Raw genomic sequence first — 20,472 nt, 5'->3', positions numbered from 1 at the left:
ATATTTGTGATACCCTGATAATATTTTTATTTTATGGACAGGTACTATCAAGCAGATAATTGATTTTATTGAATACATTAACAGTAGTACTACTTTTCTTTTTTCTCTGCACAATTTGATCCTATCTAAATTAATTTTTTAGATGTGATGATTTATAAGGAGGTTTGTTAAGTCTTGTTTTTTCGTCTATTGTTTATAAAACCCCACCTGTTTTAACAGTATGTTGCAATATAACAGCTTTCAACCACCAAGGCAGAAGCAGAATGTTTTAAAATGGGAGATGATTAGGATTTCAAGGTTGACCTCTGACGAAGGACATTTTTTTACTGAAACTGATTTTGTGGCACTTATGTTTATTGATAGGGCATATCCATCTAGGTTGGTTGAAGCTTGTAAATGTGAGGTAGTGAATGGGAGATCAACAACATTTTGTCGGATTCTCTGTGGGGGGGGGGGGTACTGAAGCTTTGAATGTTAAATTTGCTAGAACGACTGATGTGTATTGTATTGCTATGGTCTGTGATTTAATGGCTTTACATCTGAGACCTGGACTATTTTGGAGAAAAATTGGTCAGAAGTTATTACCCCTATGAATTTGGGGTCCTTTTTGTGGGACAAACCGTTAATGGTTTTCAGGAATAAGAATAATGGGCAATGTTAAGAATTTGATGGAGAATAGTGAATTACGATGGATACTAAAATTAAGAGCAGAGAAAGGGCTAGGTCTGAATGGGGAATTATCCATCAAATGTGCAATGGAATCACTGGGATTACCCAGAAAATGATTATACATTAAGTTACAACAATGCTTTTCAAAGCTGATAGTATGAGTATGAATTATTATATGATTAGGTAGTAGTATTTATGTTATTATAAAATGTATGATGATGTACAGTAGTGTAAATCGGTATTTATGCATTTGCTTATTAACTATTGTATTTATTACCCACCTGATTTACATTTAGTCTCTCGATAATGGTCTTGCTGGTCCATCATTAGACATTATTGCTAGACAGCACAGTAAGTGTTTTGCATATGTACATATATATAATTTTAGAATTTTTGTTTACTGCTCGGATGTTAAACTAAATATTATCTAATATTAAGTAATATAAATAGTTTCATTCGGTAGCATAATCACGTTAGATTGTTAGTCTTTATTCTAGTATAGTTTAGGCAGTTTTGCATTTTAAATAGGATATATATGTTAGTCCCTATATTTGCACTATTACCCATGAGCCAGCATTAGTATAATGGTTAATATAAGCTGTGTATATATATTTATAATTTTTCATGCCTATGTGACTCACAGTTAGTGTTTTATTATTGGTTCACATATTTTTATATATCTTTTGTATGCATTGTTGTGCTGGTTTACTATTAGAATTTAGGGAGTGATAATATAATAAGTGCTTTGCTTATGTGTATATATATTTAATTTTAGTATACATGCTTACTATTCGGATGTTAAATTAAATATGATTTAGTATCATGTAAAATAAACAGTCTTATCTGTGAGCACAACCAGTAGGGATAAATACAATATAAAGATATTATTTATTTTATTGTGTGTTACAATGGTTAGTTTATTTTTCGTTCCACTTTATAGTAGGAATATATGAATATCTGACCATACCATGGTTAAGTCCATGGAAACAGTTGATTGTATCATTGTTACTAAGTTCTGATTAGGTGGCCTGATGGGATAGTTCGATGGTGAATCCGTCAACCCACATAGCTGTCAGTTCTTAGGGGAACGTCATTTGAGTATTGACATATCATCTGAACACTATAAATTAACATGGAAAGCAGATCGGCTGCATGATAGATAAAATATATGAATCTGGTTGTTGCAGTGCTACTAATGTAAGTTGAAAAGTTAGAACTATTGGCTGCTTTACGACTATAAGTACAGAGGATTCCTATTTTTGTTTTCCATGTTAGATCTCTAGGGATCGCATATTTTGTGAACACATTGCATTAATATGCAGTAGTTGATGCTTTATTGTAAGCTGAGCAATTAAGGAGTCGGGCTCTTAGTTTTATATCAACCGAAAGTGCTTTATCTGTGAAGCATGAATAATGCTTTAATTGTTGATTATGTGTGTTTGAAATATAACAGGCTTAGGCATCTAACTAGTTTAAACAATGATTTTATGAGTATTTAATAAGGATTTTAAAAAGTTTCATTTAATTCTGTATCTACGTGGCTATGTAATATGTGTTTGTTGAACCACGTTGAATACTTTCAGCTGTCTAAGAGTTTATGTTTAAACTAAATGATGGAATGAGTTTACTATTTGTTATTTTTTATATGAAAAATATGTACTTTTTGACAAGGGAGATATAGGGTTGCCGCCTTTTCAAATGCCCAAAATGGGACATTGTTTGTAGAAATGTCAGATTTTGCAGGGCAAAACATATCCACGGCAAGTTTACATTTGAGTTGCTTATTCTGTTTCTTATAACAATTAGGTGTTTCAGATACAAAATAACTGTTTTATGCAACAATTAAAGAAAATACAGGAAATATTTTTGTCCTAAAATCTCAGGACATTTGCCATTTTTTCAATTTTTTTGCAAGACACAACTGCCCAAATAGGGACTGTTCCTCACAAAGTGGGACAGGTGGTAATCCTAGAGAGATATGATTTGATGTATTCTGTTATTATGATGGGTTGACATAAACTGTTGTTGTTGGGTCTTTCGGCTTTTCCCGGTTAGGGGTCGCCACAGCGGAACTCCGGTCCGCTAATGATTGGCAGTAGATTTTTAAGTGCCGAGTTGCCAGCACTGATGCACACCCTTCAACGAAGGTACGCCCATTCACGCATGTCTCCACACAGAAGACGGTCTAGCTGAGAATCGAACAGGACAATGTCTTACTGAGAGGCGACAACGCTACTGCAGCGCCACCAGCACAGTATGGGTGACATAAACTAATTTGTAATATTCTACAATTTAGAGCTGTAACTTTAAATGGCTCTGGTGACATCAGCTTTAGAACGCTGAGACGGAAGCTAGCTAACTGTGTTTGGATTTTTGAATGAATTGTGCGTTAAATGTGAGTATTTCATTACATTGTTCTCTTTGCTTTTAGTTTGTATTAATGGTCTGAAGAAGCCACTTCAAGTGGTGAAAGTGCTCACATATCTGGAAATAAAATGTTTTAAAGTTTGAAAGTTTTATGGTTTTGGATGGTGTTTTAAGCCGTGCTTCACTTCACCGTTGATTCTGTTTGTTTGGCTACTTTTCTTGTTTCTCTGCACAATTTGATCCTATCCAAATTAATTTTTTGGATGTGATGATTTATAAGGATGTCTATAAGTCTTGTTTTTTCATCTATTGTTTATAAAACCCCACCTGTTCTAACATTATGTTGCAATATAACAGCTTTCAACTACCAAGGCAGAAGCAGAATGTTTTAAAATGGGAGATGATTAGGATTTCAAGGTTGACCTCTGACGAAGGACATTTTCTTATTGAAACTGATTATGTGACACTTATGTTTATTGATAGGGCATATCCATCTAGGTCGGTTGAAGCTTGTAAATGTGAGGAAGTGAATGGGAGATCAACAGCATTTCGTCGGATTCTTTGTGGGGGGGTGCTGAAACTTTGAATGTTAAATTTGCTAGAAAGACTGATGTGTATTGTATTGCTATGGTCTGTGAATTTAATGGCTGTACATCTGAGACTTGGACTATTTTGGAGAAAAATTGGTCAGACGTTATTACCCCTGTGAATCTGGGGTCCTTTTTATGGGACAAACCATTAATGGTTTTCAGGAATAAGAATAATTTGAAAAATGATTTTGAAAATCCAAGAAGGGATGTCAACAAGGTTTCTAATACAGGAATGTTTAAATGTGATCATTGTTGACAGTGTAGTTTATAGGTTCAAAGGTTGGTACTAGGCTAGCGGCCCTAGGGCCTATACAAGCTTAGCCATAAAAATTCCTTGGCTATTTCTTCCCACACTGTTTACTTACCTGGACTCCTGTCTAGCAGGGTGACTGATGTGATCCCTGGGGTGAATTTCCTTTCTTCCATCCAGTCATCAAGGTTCCTTTTGAAGAGGGCCAAAGAGGTGCTCTGCTTGACATGTATGGGCAGTCTATTCCAGAGTCTGGGGAGTCTCTGGGTCAGGAACCTATCCCTCAAGCATGTTTTGTTTATTGTGATGACAAGGTTTAGATCCCTGGAGCATGTGGCTTTGAGGGATTTGTAATTTCTTTAAGTGTAGCATGTCCAACAGCTCTGGGTTTGACATGGCCTTGTATGTTAAGCAGAGATCGCCTCAGAGTACACGATATGTGACAGAGTATAGCTGGAGTTTTTTAAGGCGGTCAGCATAGGGCATCTGCTTTAGGCCTGTGATTCTTTTAGTGAGGTATTTCTGCGGCCTTTCCAGTGGTTGCAGATGTCTTGAGAGGTACATACCAAATGAGGCATTGTATTCTATAATGGGTCTAATGAGGGATGAGTACAGTGGAACAATGACATCCTTTTTTCTGGATGAAAAGCCCTTAGTGATGAGGTGTGCCACATAGAAGGATTTTCTGACTGTTGTGGCGATGTGGTTATTGAAGGTGAGACCACTGTCCACCTGTGTCCCTAAGTCTCTTATCACACTTTCCGTGTTTAGTGTACTAAACTGCCACCTATGTGTTAATTCACGGGTACATGTTTTTTCCCAAAGGGGATAACTATACATTTCTTGGCATTGAGCTTGAGCCCATGGCTTTGGCACCAAGCATCTGTTTCTGTAAGGCCCTTTTGTAGAGTATCGACATCATTTGGGCATTCAATAATGGCTCCCAGTTTGCAGTCATCTGCAAACTTTGTTAGCCAGAGTCCCTTAGTGTTGGCCTGTACTTCAGAGAAGTAGATGCCAAACAAGAGAGGTCCCAGGACTAAACCCTGAGGTACTCCACTTGTCACTTGTCTGGACATGGATTTGGAGTCAGCTACTTTTACAGTATAGGTTCTGTCAGTAAGCCAATTGGCAACCCATCGAGTGATGTAGGGATTAATGCCCAGCTTAGTAAGTTTATCTATGATTCCAGAGTAGGGGATGGTGTCGAAGGCCTTGATGAGGTCCAGATAGGCTGTGGGGACTGCCTTACCCTCATCCACGGCTCTGGAGACTGATTCGAAGAAGTCAGTCAGGTTCAGGAGACAAGATCGGCCCTTCACGAACCCAAACTGGGTGGGGTCCAGTGTTTTAAGGTTGCCGATGTCTTCCAATGTCTTTGTTTATAAGGTCCATGATAATACATTCCATGGCCTTGCAGATCAGGCTCGTCAGGTGGATCCCCCCTTGTGGAGTGGGATAACTTTAGCTGTGCGCCACTCAGTGGGCATGAAGCCTGAGGTGAGGTCATAGATTCATAGATTAGTACTAAGCTAACTGCCCTTGTGAGCCATTTTAAGCCTAGCCAGTTATCCCTTGGGAGACTCAAACCCCTCACCTTGTTACATGTTACAAATGTTCCAAGTCTCAATGATAAAACATCAATTTCCAGTTAATTGGTGTTAAAAATGCCAAAGTGCAGACTTACAAAAATGTTTATATATTATAACATTTTCTATGTCTGTATTGTATTGTTTTATTTTATATGATACTGTTTTTACCTTTTATTTTAGTTAAGTGGGTTCTGAATTGATTTCACCAGTAGATGGTGTTATATTAATGTAATTTAAGCTTTTACTTTGGAAGGGGGATGTGTCTCATGAAGTTCATGTAAAATTGGTTTGAACAAAAGCACTTATATCTTATTAAATTGTGGACCTATACTAGACTCGGGAGCTTCTTTTTTTTTTTTTAGGCATTCAGAAGCAGTGTAGCTGAAACACCGTTATGTCCTTAAGGCGTCATTTGCATATATCCCACGAGTCTCCACTAAAGGAGGGTTGGCATATTAAACAGTGAAGACTCTAGATTGTCTTGATTTTTCTTGCAGTTTTTACTTTATGGTTTGTCTGCATACAATTTTTATCTTTTGATTTGGATATTATTTGGAATATTTTGCAAAAGCTGAAATGTTTATGGATATCAGGCTTGATTTTAAGTGCTGTGTTTCAAATGTACAATTAAACAATCTACTTATCCTATTCTGATCAGGTTTAAAAAAGGCTGAAAAGATGTCTTTATAATTAGTGGGCTTGGGTTTATTAAAGTGATGTATCCTTAAAGGTTTAAAAGGGTGGCTGTTGAAACCACGTCTCTGAGTTGCAGTTATTCTTATAAAATTCAACACAGCATAATAAATTCTGAGCTCACCTCTTACCTGTCTGCCTGCACCTCCTGTGAGCTTGACCAAGCTTCTCATCAAGCTAAGTCTTGGCTCAGATCAGTTTGGGATCAGCAAATATAACAACATCTGTACTCAGTCTTCCTTCAATGTTTTCATAAGGGGGTAGTGCCAAAATATCTGACCACTCATTTCTATTATTGTGGTCCTAAGTTATCTTCATCACTTTTAAATATCATCCAGAGTGGTATAACCAAAGACATTTTACTTTTATGTGCTTTTGCTTTACTGACATTCTCAACCTTTATCTATATTCTATGTGCTCTCAAGTATATTGCTATCTCTTGATTCAAATATACTTACTATCTCTTGATTTAAATATATTGGCTATCTCTTGATTCTTTATGCACCATCTTAATTTTCTGATTAATTTTAATTGGAATATTACTTAACAGAAGGTCTTATGCTCAAGGTCCAAATCAAATGTTGCAGGCTTCTGGAAAAGTCTCTTTATACTTCCAAAATAACAAACTGTAGTATTTTGTTTTATTATACTTGTATTATGTTTTATTATACTTTTATTAATAAATAAAACACTTTTCCAAATTGCCATTTTTATTAATGTTATATATGGAGCAATGCACAAATACTACAGCTGTGCTCTTACAAAGTTATCCATAACAAGTAAAGACATAACAGTGAAAATCATTAAATGCATATGGCCAAATATCCATAGAAAAAGGTACCCTACTGATAAATACTAAATAATATACTTAAAACTATGGAAAGCTTTAAAGAGCACATACAAAATGAGAAAGCCAAACTATTCACAGCAATATAATTTGCTTTTTATACTCTGTTCTAATTCAAGCACAGACCACAAAAGCTGGGAGTCCATCAATGCATAAATGTCAGTGTGTCTCATAGGTATTCCAGAGCTGAATACTGTCTGGATTTAAGCTTGGCCGAAGAGCAAGTCACACCTCATATGTCACAACAGATCAGGCATTCAGCCTCAGGAGAAGGCCACCTTTTAAACTGCAGTCACATCTGGCACCTTGGAAAAGAGGCAAATTAGGGATACCACACTTCTGCAAAAGTGAATTATTGAAGCTGACTTTTTGGACTGAGAAATGATACATGCTGGGAACATTTTAGGTTATTTACGAGCCTGTTACATTATGCATAAAATCACAAGGATAAATATAAAGAAGTAGGTAAAAGTACAAGTATAGACTGACCAACTGAAGCTATTACTCAGGAATGCTAAAGAGCAAAGAATCCACTGCAAGACCACGTCCATGATGACTGACATCATCATTGTCGTTTATCCCCTCCCCCATTTTTACATGGAGTTAAGGTGTTGCATTAACTATCACCACCTCTGACAATTCAACTGCACTCTCCTGCCTTGTTTGACAGTCAATGCCTGGCTATCACAGGTCTTCTCTCACACAATCCATCCATCTCTTGGGTGGCTCTGCTGACCGCCTCTTGCCTTATTCCTCTCTTTACCAAATCTTCCTTACCAAATCATCTTCTGCTTTCCCGTGCATATGACTAAATCATCACAGTACATTCCTCTCTGCAAATGGTGCTAGTTTGTCTTCTGCTCTGACTTCCTCATTTCTTTGTCTGCCCCACAGTGTGCATCATGTCACCCATCTCAGGTACTCGGTTTTCATCACCTCAAGTTTCCACAACCACCCTCCCTTCGCTGCCCATTTTCTATGCCATGACTAACACGTATAAGTAAGAATTAAATGTGGAGGTCAGAATCTGTATTACACCAGGGTGTATTGTGAAAGTGCAGTTTAACTACAAAAGTGGATGGGTGGCTGAAGGGAGGGAATGAAGAAATTGGTTTGAAATGACAATGAGCATGTAGTAGGGTACAAAATAGCTGAAAAGGATCAATGTTTACTCTACTCAAGGGTTAGTTCTATTGACAAATCACTAATAAGGTTACATTATTTCATTAAGAACACCAGAACTACAGATAATGATGTGTAAAACACTACAGTGCTAATGCCGGACTCAAATGTAGAGGGCTGTCTTACCTAAAGCAACACTTTATATTATAATGTTAATTAACTATGCTTTTAATACATCAGCTACTTATATGTGCCACTAAATATTGTGCACTGTCATTTGTGTGATTACGTTTAACTTACCTGATGACAGTCTGATCGTGTACCACACCACTAGAGGTGCATTATTGAGAAACTGCCTATACAGTTACTGACCAAGAAAAGTACAAAGTACATCACCTGCCAGAAGTGTGGGTATGATTATTTTACAGAAGGCATTCTTACAAAACTGAGATGGAAAAGGAAAGCTGCATCATTAAGATAATGCTGACAGGGGTTTAAGTACTTAATCCTTGCCTTTCAGGATCCAGCTAGGAGAGGTAGGTACCTGATCTCTATGGAAGTCATGAGGGTGGACCACAAGAGCATCCTCTGCTGAAGACCAGAAGGTTTGTCACAGGTACACAAATGCACAAGTATAGGCTGATCCTGCATGAAGACAACTGTTTGATAATAGTTAAGGTATGGAGATGCCAAAGGGGCAAACATTGGCATTCACTGTATTTCTGACATGCAGATAATTTGGAAATATGAACATAAATATGTAGTTAAATTAAAAAAATATTCACCTGTTGTCTGTTATGAGCACTTAATATCCGGTAGTTATCATCCACTTTCCCAGCAGTAAATGTGGCTGCTGAAAGGCTACATCCCTTTGGAAATGAGAAGATTACTGAAGGCTGATGGTGGTGCTGCGGTAGCGTTGTCGCCTCACAGTTAGACGTTGTCCATTCGATTCTCAGCTAGAGTGTCTTCTGTGTGGCAACATGCATGAATGGGCATTCCTTCATTGAAGGTTGTGCATTAGGCCTGGCAAGCCAGCACGTAAAACTCTACTGCCAATCATTAGTGGACCGGAGTTCCACTGTGGCGACCCCTAACCGGGAAAAGCTGAAAGACACAAACAAATTGAAGGCTGATGTAGAGACCCTTATCAAACAGAAGAGGGGAAACAAATGGGTTAATAAAGCACCAGGGCGCTCAGTCTGGTACTGGCAGAGGCAGTTAGGTTTGTTTGCTGTACACCAAAATGATCGAACATGTGAGTTATCTTATTGGATAAAAGTTTGTTACAGAAAATAATAATATAAGTACTGCATTTATTGGTCCTTCCTCTAGAAGCTGTTGATGGAAAAAAGAACTAAATAGTGCCTGTCTCTATTTATACAAGTATGATATTTATAACTGCATGGGGACAAGTCCAGCACAATAAACCCTTAGCTTGAAAAATTGCCTTTTTAGCAAAAAGTGATATCACTGCACAGAATCTGTACTACAGAAAAATAAATACTCCTAAAATGTGATTTTTAGCACACAAAGCTTGTCCAAGGCAATAGTGAAATACAGTAATAGTAGAGACAATAAACTGGACAGAACCTCAAAAGTCAGTCTACAGAGAAGCAGAAAAGGCAGAATGTAACATCTGAATAAACGCCATCTAATATTCAAAAAATATAAACTGAATGAGTATCGACAATATATGGAAACTAACTTCATTTTATTATTTTAAAGTCATAGTAATGATACTAGTTAATGAAGAAACCCACTGAGGCTATAATTAAGAGCAAAGTAGTGACTGCACATTTCTGTAGATACCTCTGTGTTTGTCTTTCATACACTTAATGTCAGCCAGCAATACCGGATATATTACAGGCACAACAAATCTTGGCATGTGATACAATCACAGGGACCATCAAATGCAAAAAAAAAAGGAAACAACTTGGATTAAAAACAACACTCTGTGCATTCATCACCATTGTTCACGTTTGTAATGAGATAACAATGGTGGATGAAATGGTTACTTTACTGAGCTCTTGTCACAATTAAATATATGGTCATGAATAATTCCAGATAATCTGTGCACAATGCAGGTTCCTGTAGTCCTTGCCACAGTACAACACAGTCCATATAACTATCTTACAACAAGTCATTCTCTGAGGAAAGCTGTAGTGACTTCTGCAGTAGAGCTGTAAAGACATGACATAAATGGAGTTCTGAGAACCAAATAAATCCCTTCCTCACAGGAAATAATATTTAATAGCTTAAAACAATGTTAGTAAAAAATATCAAAATCCTCTTAAATTTGATAATGCTCTAAATGAATCCCTTCTACTGTGTGCTCACTAAAATGCCAAACCATGTTAAGATGATAATGAAGTTAGTTCTGGCAGAGATATGAATTCAGAACAGCAGCTTTGCAATTAAAGAATCTATCAAAAAATAATGTGCCAGTGAAGCCTCAGGGCCAACATTAGACCAATACCTTTTAAGTATCTTGCCTGAAGACTGTATTATCTTTTGAATAATCTGTCCATATGCAATGTTAATTATAAAACGCACTGATATGATAAATTAAGTGTTTGGGAGAAGTATTATGCACGAGATCCAGACACCCATTCTGATCAGAAGTGGAACATTGTTACTCAGCTGTGACTTTCTTATAGATTTGTATGCAGCTATTAAACTCAAAGAACTCTGAAAAGAATGAGGCTTAACTAAATTGAAGGTGATAAATATTACTCTGCTAGACAAAGCAAAAGCACTTAGAGGGCAATGAACTACTGTCAGAAATAATTGCTGGTTTTATTAAACATGGAAAAAGTAGATAAATGACCTCTGAAATGTAGTCTTCATAAAATATTACTGGGATAAGGATCACATTAAACTCATATTCTATAACATTTGATGCACACATCTGCCTGGTCCACAGTTCAGGTACCAATATAACATAACTATTAGAACAGCCCAAATGAGCAACTGGAAAATAAAGAAAGAGTGACAACAGATGTCTGAAAAATATAACAATCTATAAATGTCTATTAATCAATAGCTCTTAAAGATCGGCTATTTTTGGTGCTAAATCCAAAAATAATAACAAAAACAAAGACAACAACTTTTGTCTTATAGTTTTAGATTTAAATATTTGACTTGCGGAAACATGGTTAGAAGACACTGTGGCAAGGTAATTTGTTTACATTCCGTTGAGCCTCGCAAAGCAGATTATCAATTCAGTAAAGTCATTTTTGTCAAAGACTGATTTCTGTTGAACTCAGTAAACCATCAAACTTTCATTATATTTGCCATCCTTTCTGCGTCTTTTAAATTCCCACCACTTATTAATGTTTGTTTTTTTAGTCAAAGTAACATGCATTTCCTTTTGAATTCACTCATTTATAAGAGAGCTATAAACCATTCTATTGGGAATGACCTCTGCTAGAAAATGACTGAGCTTAGCTTGAGCTGGGAGATTTATGTTGCCACTACACAGGTGCCCAGGAATTCAGGAATTAATCTGGATTAAGCAGTTTTTGACTGTCAAAGCTGTAGTTTACCTGAGAAGCATATCTTGAAGCACAATTTTAAACTGTGTTTCTATTTTATCAAAAAGCAGAAAAATTGGAAGCAGTTGTGACCCCTTAACCAATTCAGTGGCCACCCAAAGGAGGTAATACCTTGTAAGGTTCACAAGGAAAACAAAGTGCTACTATAAGATTTCCATAGATGTGGAATGCACCTCTTGGGTAAAGGTGCCACAGACAAGCATTAACAGGAACAGGTTTTGCAGGTAATGGTAGCAAATATGGATGCACTCACTGTGTGATCGCAACAGTTATCTACAACAAGTGCAATGAAGAGTAACTGATATGCTACTCTGTGCAAAGGAAAGTAAAGGCAGTGGACATGACAGCAGACAGATCTACCACAGGGGGATGAACTGCCAACACAGAAGTATCTCAATGAAGTTGAGGACTGAATACAGGAACAGAGACAGGGAGCAGCTACTGCTGCTTTGGTCACTGGTGGCAAATGTAGACTTTGTTGGTGACTGTAAGGGATACACTGCAACTGTTATTTCATCTGTCTCCACAGGCCATGTAGTCCAAGGTCCTGAAAGGGTCCAGATGTGAAGAGGTTGTTCATAGACCATTCCAAGTCAGACTATACAAATTATTGTCCAGACAGTATTTCTGTCTCCTGTGGGCTCACAGTCTACCACCCCTACTTGTAGGAATCATCCACTTCATGGACAATGGTGCATAACAGGATCAACACACGGCATGCTTTATCAGGGTATATGTGCATAAACCCTTAGTTCTACTGGTTCCCAACCATGAGCTTGTATCTACCCCAAATACTGCAAGCCAACACAATGGACACCACAACCATTTACAAAACAGTAACATGCCCTAACATTGGAGGATGTGGCCCCTGACTCTCCATAACCTCCCAGCATATGTTGCTACCATGTTCACCTTCCATGACTCTACCCCATATCATAATGTTGCAGATACCTATCACTTTGTCATCCACTTGTGAAAATGATGAAGAGTGTCCTGTATTAGCTAACTAATCTCTGATGCACAGTGTGGCCAGTCCATGCACTGCCCTCACATAGCTTAAGTGAGATACTAGGGGGTTTTATTTTGTAGTGTCTGTGTCGTGGTCCTTACTTGTGGTCCAAATACCACCTCTTAGCCAGTGTTGTAATATATTGTACACATCTGTACTTCCGCTGTGACACTGCTGCTACATATTCCTCCCCTAAATCTCCAATCTACCCTTCTGCTGCTATTATGACTGGTATAAAAGGCCCTGCTGCAATGTCCTGCTCTGAATCCAGTTATTTGTGCCATGCCATGCCATGTTGTATAGCATGGCATACACAGCAAACATCATGCATATCTCTAGACTGTATTATAGTATCCCTCCTGAGGTGCATGGAGTTCTTCACTTCCACATTATTATGCACTCACAAACATGTTCTGCATACCACACAATTCTTGCAATTGCATGGCCGTGCTATTTATGTTTTTGAATCATCCACACCCTGTGCATGGCTGTTCTTCTTTCTTGTTTTTGTAGCACAATGAGATAAATGTCTATGAAATCCAGCCAATGTAATTTAGTGATTCCTTTAATGCTAGTTGTTGAGGACAGCATGGACAGCATGGTGGCACATAGGTTAGGGCTTCTTTCTCGCAGTACTGACATTCAGTTCTGCCCTCTGAGTGTTGTGTGTGCAAAGTCTACATGTTCTTCCCATGTCTGTGCGGGTTTCATTTAGTAGCCTAGTTTTGTCCCATCTCCCTAAACATGTGATCAAGGACCTAAGAAGCCACTTCTGGTAGACCAGTCTCTGTTATCCAAACTGCTCCTCAGATTGTCTGAAGTGCTGGGCTAACTTGAATTCCAAAAACTGGATCGTACAACAAAGTAAACTCCATAGCGAGTCTTGCAACAACCCTCCCTTCAAGAGGAATAACTAATGTATTTAGTTTAAAAACTCCTTATTTATTTATTCACTGATGGATGTGTGTCCTTTAGTTGTTAAAAGAAGGACTATCATCCTTCATAAAATAAATATTTTTTTCCTTGAACAAAAAGCCATCAAAGCTCAAGTGACCACAACAACAGGGATCTAACAAAAAGTTATTGTATATAACAATAAAAAAAAAAACAAATAAAATAATTTTTCCAAGGAGGAAGCCACCCTGCACATCCCCATGTGGAGGTCTATGGCTGCACACCACCTGCTAATGATATATACCAACTCAAACATCCCACAATAGTGGAAAAAGGGCAAATTCCCGATCCCTACTGCAGTGCAATCTCACACAATTCAGTCACAGTAATGTGCGATAAAATGCACATTCGATCACTCTTTCCTGGGCTCAGTTCATTCTTTGTGTACATTGGGCTACTAATTGCCTATAGCACTGTGACTATTACATTACCAGTGTGGTTAATTGGTGACAATGACAATGGAGGAATTATTTTATGGACTCACAGATATGGACTGGACAAAGGCTGGTGCAGCTACAGCAGTAGCAAGTTATGCTGGCCAGTGTGGCTGCCAACCTCAGGACTGTGCCACCTATAATCAATCTAACAAGAGAGGATGACCTGGAATCTATTTGATGGCATTAGAGCACTATGTCACTAGAGAAAACTGGAACTGAGCAGACTAAGCAGAAATTATTTCATAACACTTGACAGAAGAGGCAATGAAAGTGTACATGAACATATAATGTAGTGATTGCATTGACTTTTACAAACTTAGAAAGAATTTTTCCTCAGAGCTAGTATAACTCCTGAGATACAAACAATAATATTTCATAACTTGACTTTATTGTAGGTAAACCACCAAGTATATTCTAAAGAGTTGGCAGAAAACCTATAGCAACAGTAAAGTAAACAGGTTTAAAAGATATTTAACAAGTAATATTTATTTTATTTATTTATTTTATTTTATTTTATTTTACATTTGTTATCCTGGAAATTCCGACTGGACCAGGTCCATTTTCAGTGGAGGCCTGGGGAGAAAAGCTCCGGCATAAAGTTATACAAATATAGTACATCCAGCATAATACACAAAACAGGTTACATCATGTATGCTGCGCATAGTAATATAACAAGAAATTAATAAAACACTCCAGGTAAAAGAAGATATAGAACATAGGTCAAAGACAATGTCAGTTACAGTACATCCAGCAAAATACATAAAACAGGTTACATCATGTTTGCTGCGCATAGTAATATAACAAGAAATTAATAAAACACTCCAGGTAAAAGAAGATATAGAACATAGGTCAAAGACAATGTCAGTTATACATTGGTAAGAGAAGAAAATATATCAAGTAATTTTCTACAGTTAAAAGTACCCTTTCAGATGACCAGGCCTACAGGGGATCAGAGATCCAGCATGTGATCAGAGAGGAGTTTGGGGAACTTATAGTAGTATGGGTAAGGTTATGTGATACAAGGGCAAATATAAAAAAAAAAATGGGTAAAACAGAGCGGCCTCCACTGAATCAGCAGTTTCACTGTAATGCAAGTAGAAGCTGAAGAATCTTGAAGCAGAAATCAAAGACAAACCAGTTCAAACAGAAAATGTATTGTTTACTCACTTTAAGGAGACAAATTCAGTAGAAATGCTGATACTGCTGTGTGAATGCTTTCTGTGACTGTTGATGGTATGGAGGCTGACTGTGTACTGTACTGCATAGTTAGAAAGCACTTACCAGCACACAAGGGCAGAATGCAAGAGAAGAACGAATAAATGAAAAATGCACTGACCATAAAATCAGAGAGATGACAAGAGCTAGAGGGGAAGTGCATATGCTACAGCTGAAAGTTTATAATATGGAAAGCAGAAGCTGGAGGTATATTGTTGGAATTTTTGGTGTACCTGAAACTATGATTGCTCAGGAATTACTGGAATTTGAGGAAGGTATGATCAGAGGGGGGATGAAAATTCCATCTAAGCTTGATTTCAGAACAGAAAAGATTCAACATGGTTGGAAAGAGGTAATCAGAACTGGATAATCCTAGACATGTGCTTATGGCCCTCCATTTCATCCAGACAAGGGAATGGATTATCCAATACAGCAGAAAACACAGAGAGCTTCTTTGTGGGCAAAACTGCGTTACATTTTTGGAGGACTTTTCTGCAGACTTATATCAACATTGCAAGCAAACAGACTTTCTGAAGAGGAAATTAGCTGAGCAGGGCTTCCAAGTGTTGGTTGTTTACCCTATGGTAACAGCATGGGACAGACTGAAGAGAATCATGGCAATTTTACAAAGAGAAGGAAAACATTAAAAAAAGATAAAAGCTCTTGGAGGGAGTTGTAGCATATTACATAGCAGGACATGGAATGGGAAACAAATCCAGAACAATGGAAAATGTAAGACATGCCCAGTCAGTGAGGACAAAAGGCTAGGCAATATGGATATGACCTAAATAAGAAGGGGAGGAGTTATCTGTGAAAAAACCCAAAGGATATTTAACTTGACAGATAACTTGAGACACAATAGACAGAAGATTTAGGGAGAATATAAATTCAGAGTAAAATGAAGTAAAAGACTTTGGCAGTAATATGACGTAGCCGTAAACTCAACCACATTCAGCAGTAGATGACACATATGCTAGTAAAAATAAAGCAAGCACCACAGTAAACAGCATGGGTAGAGAACAGATCATGAGATGAGATGATTGTGTACTGGACTGGACATGGTAGAGAATGGATTGTTATTCAAAAAGAGGCATTATCATGGAGCTGCATCACCAGTTTTCAGCAGGGATAACACTCCCCAGAAGTAGAAACAGAAGAATGCCCAAAAGTAAGGATAAAGAAGAAACTGGTTTAGAACACCGGCTGAATTAATATACGAGTTGCAAAGTATAGTTGTGTAAGTAGATGTTCAAATGATCATTGCTGCAGCAACCTTAGCTATATGAGTTATATCCTACCAAGGCTATGACAGCCGGATGGCTTCTAAAGCTTTATGGCATCCTCCGCACATCCAAACTGACAGGCAGCTCAAGCTGAGTTGACTAAAAGAAAATTTTGGGCGGGAAGCCCTTCAGCACTTTCCTGCCAACAGACAGAGGGAGGCTGAGTCCTGAAAGGACAATACTAGGAATAAAAAAATAAATAAATGTCCATACCCTGGCATACGAAACACACAAAAGTGCAATGGCGATGGAGGTAGGCTGCGTCTACTGCAGTAGTGATCATTATCATACATCTACTGGTATGGTAAGTTTTTCTTATACAACTGTACTGTGTTAATCATATTGATCACTACTGCAGCGGCCTTAACTTTATGGTCAATAACCTTCGCTAACTAAATTTTGGAGGTGGAAGGAGAAGAGCCCAACAGTCACTAGAGAATGATCCAAGCAATGCTTGATCTGGACCTAGAGAAGGAATCAAGCTTGTAGCACTTTGTAAAAGTATATACAAAGGACCAAGTAGCAGCTTCTAGAATACTTTTAGAATCCAGTCCTTTCCAAAGAGCCACAGATGAAGTCAAATCCCTTGTAGAATGGGCCTTGATCCAGCCTGAAGTAGTTTTGTTATGCTAAGCATAACAAAAGGTAATAGCTTTAGACAGCCATTTGGAAATAGTCTGTTTTGACACAGGCTGTCCCTTTTTCTTACCTCCACAAGAAATTAACAATTTATCCATAGATCTGAAAAATTTAGATCTGTCAAGATAATACCTGAGCTGTCTGTGGACATCCAAGGTATGGAGTATCCTTTCTCCCTCATTTTTAGGTTCAGAAAAGAAAATGTGGAGATCTATAGTCTGGATTAAAGTAAACTCATCTACCACTTTAAGCATTAAAGGAGGATTAGTTCTCAAAGAAACCCTATCCCTGTGGAAAATGAGTTAGGGTTGACTTACCATAGGATCTTACAACTCCAATTCCCTTTTTGCAGAGGTCAGAGAAATCAGTAAAAGTGTTTTCCATTTTAAGAACCTCAAGTCAGCCATATTAGCTGGTTCAACTGATGCAAGTGTTAGCTTCTCTAACAGAAAATTAATGTCCCAAGGTGTGGCCATTGTTTTTTTTTTTTGTTGGCCTCTTGTGCGAAATACCTTTCAAGGACATTCTTGACATGAGACTGCATTGAAAGAGGAGGATCCATGAGCAGACATGGTGAAATGGCTGATAAATGAAACTTGATAGAGGAATAAGAAAGGCCATAGGATAGTAACTCACACAAATATTATAGAACAAGAGAACAACTAGCTCTGAATGGGTGCAGGTTATGTTGTTAGCACTGACTAGAAAACCTTTTCCATTTGCGAATATATGATTTTCAAGTAGCAGCCTTCCTCGCCCCCCTTAGTACCTGCTTCACATTCTCAGTAAACAGGTGACTATTATCCAGGTGGGTCAATTGAAGTTGATAAATGTCATGGTGTATCAAACACCCCTGTTCTTGTGTGAGTAGATACAGATTGTGAGGAAGCTTAGGAAATTGCCCCGGCCATTCCCAAAAGAAAAGAGACCCACGGTTGCCTGGACCAGAAGGCAGCCACCACAATAATGGTCTTGGGAGATTCCTTCTGAATGTTCAGAAGTACCTGGATATTCATGGAAATGGAATAAAAGCATACAGGAACATTCCTGTCCAAGGAAAAGAAAAGGCATCTGTCTTCCAGGACTTCCTGCATGAAATCCTGGAAAAGAATCTTGGAAGTCTCTCCGATCTAGTTTCCATTCATGAGGGTCTGCCCTGGTCCTGCTAATCTTGTCTGCCACACATTTTTCTTTAACAAAATGTATGATGCCTGTAGAGTGAGGATATGCTGTGAATCTGTATCCCATGCTAGCATGGCTAGTCTGCATGGGGGGTATGGCCTGGTTCCCCCTTGCTTGTTGATGCACCACATGACTGTGGTATTATCTGTAAGCACTTCTACAGGTCCTATGAACAAAAGATAGTTCAGAGAGATGACTGCCTTGATCAGGACAAGCAGTTCCTTGATGTTTATGTGCTTGCATCTGCCCTTGCTGTCCCACATCCCCTGCACTTTTATCACTCTTGAAACTGTTCCCCAACCAAAGTTGGAAGCATCTGTGGTGACTGACTGCCTGCCAGCTTTAGAGCAGGGAGGGAGAAGGGGAGACCTGGAGTTAAGGATATCTGTCATCTCTACCAAAAGATTTCTCTTCTGACAAACCCCAGCACTGGGATATGAAAATATAAAAGGTGTTTATGCTGGGGCCAAAGAAATTTTAGATACCACTGTATCTTTCTCACATGAAGTCTTGCCAGGGGTATTGTGAGAATCAGACAGACCAAAAATCCTGAGGTATTCCATCACAGTGACCCACGTCTGAGTGGAAAACTTCAGAAATAGATGATAAAGATGTATTTTTTTTTCCTATGGAAGAAAAGCTCTTTGAGCTGAGGCATCTGTCTGCCATTCCTGTAACACACTCCTGTGTCAAGGAGTCAAGAAAGACTTTTGAATGTTCTCTTGGAATCCTAGCTTGTGTAACTGACCTCTCCTGACACTTTGAAAACAGACTCTGCAAATATAAGCAAGTCATCTAAATATGAAAAATGTATAGACCCTGTTGCCTGCAATGGGTTATAACTGGGCATAATACTTTGTGAACACTCTTCTTGCAGTGAATAGTCCAAAGGGTAAAGCGGAGAACTAACAATGTGATCCAGACACACAAAAAAACTTAAGAAACATCTGAGGTCTGTATGAATGGATTTGTGCTGATAAGCATCTTTTAAGTCTTCTGTTGCCAGCAAACTTGTAAGATGAAGAAGAGGTAATAGGTTGTGAAGTGACCTCATTTTGAATTTGGGCACTATCACACACAGGTTTAGTGAAGAAAGATCCAGAACTTGCCTCCAAGAATTTTCTTTCTTTTACACTAAGAACATCCTTGTATAAAAGCATTTTCCCATCTGGATAGGAGGAACTGCTTCTATCATTCTTTGGGACAGCATGTGATGAAGAACCAGTGGAAGCAAAAGTGTCTGATCTGAAGGATGAGGAATGACTTCTTGGAATACAGGGATTTCCACTCACTGCCATCTGTAACCCTGATGAATGATTTTCAGAACCAATCTGACTGAAATTTCTTACCAAAGAGAAAAATAGAGATTCAAACTTTCTGATAGAAAAAAAGGGTCAAGATAAGAGGGGTTCACAAGGTCTCTTGAATAATCATTCATACTTGGACTATCCTTGGTTTTGGGATCAAGACTTATTTTGGAACCCCCTTGCCATTTCTTCTTAAATGTCTGTTTATCTGTATTTTATTGAGACATCTGTTTTCTTTTTTGTTTGTTTTTTGCCAAAATTGGATGAGGATTAATAAAATCCATTGGAAATCTTGGAAAAGGAAGGCTGAAAAATTTTAGATTCCATGTATCAGCTTGTTCCTTTCATCACATGTTTTGGTCACCTCTGCAGCAGAGGGGGCAAACACCAACTCTCTATTGAAGAGAGAATTTCAAATCTCATTTTATCATCATACGGGAGGTTCTGTGAATGTGGCAATGCAAACCTCCTGAAAACAGTACCAGTGGTCATAGCCGTGAAAGAAGTATCAGCAGTTATACACATACTTTTTATACAATGAGTATTGACCTGTGTTTTAGAAGAAAATAAGTTATTTAAGCCGATTTGTCCTCACAAGAAGAAACAGCAGATACAACATTTCTTGTACTTTTGCAATTTGTCAGAACAAATTAAAATCAGAGTTGCAGAAGTATATACATTTCCCCATACCTATCATTAATTTTCCCAGCCTTATCAGAAAGAGTTGGATTGGAATTATCTAAGTGCTTAGCAGCAGTG

The sequence above is a fragment of the Protopterus annectens genome, chromosome 17.part0 (assembly GCF_019279795.1).
Source record: "Protopterus annectens isolate FY-2018-M chromosome 17.part0, PAN1.0, whole genome shotgun sequence".
NCBI classification, from domain to species: Eukaryota; Metazoa; Chordata; order Ceratodontiformes; family Protopteridae; genus Protopterus; species Protopterus annectens.
The sequence above is the reverse complement of the archived record's forward strand: the minus strand, read 5'-3'. Positions refer to the sequence as shown.